Below are 2,336 nucleotides of genomic sequence, written 5' to 3'. Positions count from 1 at the left end.
TCTCTCTCTCTCTCTCTCTCGCTTTGCTTCCTTCTCTGGTCCCACCCGCCTGGTCCCTGCTGGTCTACAGCCTGCTCCAACCTTGACGCTTTCTTCTTCCTCTGGGCCCATATCGGATGTGGCAGTACCACTTCAACTGTCCAGACTGCCGTAACAAATTAACGGGCAGCGGTGTTAACAAGACCGTCCTCAGAGTCCTGGACATATCAGGGCCAGACTGTGTGCTGTGCTGACATGGTTGGTGATCCCGTGGTGTACATTGACATCTGATGGCGAGACCGAGGTGTAACACTTGGTGGGGCACTTGTGGCCAAATGAAAAGTTACATTCAGTTACATCCCCACAAACTAAATGTTTGATTATTAAACAGGGCTCATGTCATTTAAAGGGTGGAAAACGTCCACCCATCAAGCAACAGTTCAAAGTAGGACAAGCTTTGAAAAAATAATAAAACAACGGAAAATAATCCTAAATTCACATTTCTTTGTATTTACCTTGTGGACACCACTGAACATAAATATAAAACATAAAGGTGGATTGCATCATGTAATATCTACATTGACAATACAGAAGAATGTATAACTATGCCAACATTGAGATTTTAGAAAGAGGGATACAAATGGGTTTCAATCAGTAAAAACAACGATGCAAGGCAAAAAAGGAACATGCTGATCAAATGTGATTTTGTCTGTTTCATTAAAATGTGTTTAGTCACATGTTCTGTTGTGTCACTTGTGCCAGACCGGTAACACAGCTGTTGGTCCCTCCTTTTTGACAAAATAACACAAAGACAGCATAACTCATGTACACTGGATATTCCCATACTCCCCATGCAGATAGGCTCTGTTTTAGAGCTGAAATGAATGTTGTTCACAGCAGTAATGTAGCTACTTTATTTTTGTTTTTAAAGCAATTGCCTTTTTTGCCTGGTGTCACACACAATCCAAAAGTATTTTCTGTCTGCATTGGGGTTTTACTATCACGATGCAGCTGTGTGTATACGGCAGGAGTACTGCAGATAGATATGATGATGAATCCACACAGGAGTGTGGAACAGGAGTTTTAGGGTTACACGCTAACGGGGTTACATGAAAACATTGAGCACCAAAAGTATAAACACAGCGTAAGTGCCTGAGTTTGTGGAGTTCAATCAGGGGTGTCAAACATACGGCCCGTGACCCAGAACCGGCCCGCCAAAGGGTCCCATCAGGACCACATTAACCACTTAGAAATTCTGAGTTTTTTCTTGGATTCTCACCCGGGTATGATCATCCTTTTTTTTGCTTACAGTAGCAGAAGCAACTACGCGGCTATGTGGCCTAAACATTAACTAATTACTAATTATAAAGAGTGAAATTACTGTACTGTACACTGATAACGATCATGTCAGTTTACCAGTACTGCATACAGCACAATGCTTCTCTATGAATTGGTCATATTAAGATAATAAGAGGAATGTTAAGGGTAACCCCTTGTATTGAGGTAAACACACAGTTATGAAATTGTTTTTTCAGTGAATGATCGTAAAGGCTAATCTGTATCCGCAATCAGAGTTTTTCAAAAATAATATGAACATTTGTCGTTGTGCTGTATAATGTGTCTGATAAAATTTACAGCCTTATAATATGTTATTTTAACAGAGAATTGACAGGAAAAGATAATGGTAACATTAATTTTAAGATCATTTTTATGCCCATTAATCATTCTAAAAAATAACACACACGTACGATCATAATGATTGTAAAAGTGCTCATATTATGCTCATTGTCAGGTTCATAAATGTATTTAGAGGTTATATCAGGTTTATATAGGTTATTTTCCCAAAATCTTTTTGTTGTACTGCACATTGCTGCTGCCCCTCTTTTCACCCTGTGTGTTGAGCTCTCTGTTTTAGCTACAGAGTGAGGCATCACACTTCTGTTCCGTCTTTGTTGGGAGTCACACATGCGCAGTAGCTAGGTAAGGACTACTAGCCAGTCAGAAGCAGAGTATGAGGGCGTACCACGCTAGCAGCAAGGGGAACCTTATAACCTGTGTTAAAAAGTGACGCACATTTGTCACAGAAGTAAAGGCTGGACTATAATAGAGCTGTTTGGAGCACTTTGTGAACAGTGTTTTCTGTTGGAGATAGTAGTTCCTTTGGTGGGGGACATTAAGCTTTTTCACTTTGTAAACCTGCACAAAAAAGATGTATACCACAATAAAAGAAAGGAAAAAGCCAAAAAGCATAATATGAGCCCTTGAAGACTTATTGTATAAGTCAAAATATATATATATATATATATATATATATATATATATATATATATATATATATATATTTTGACTTATACAAT

Source organism: Etheostoma cragini, chromosome 18 (assembly GCF_013103735.1).
Source record: "Etheostoma cragini isolate CJK2018 chromosome 18, CSU_Ecrag_1.0, whole genome shotgun sequence".
NCBI classification, from domain to species: Eukaryota; Metazoa; Chordata; class Actinopteri; order Perciformes; family Percidae; genus Etheostoma; species Etheostoma cragini.
This window is presented reverse-complemented; position numbering follows the sequence as displayed.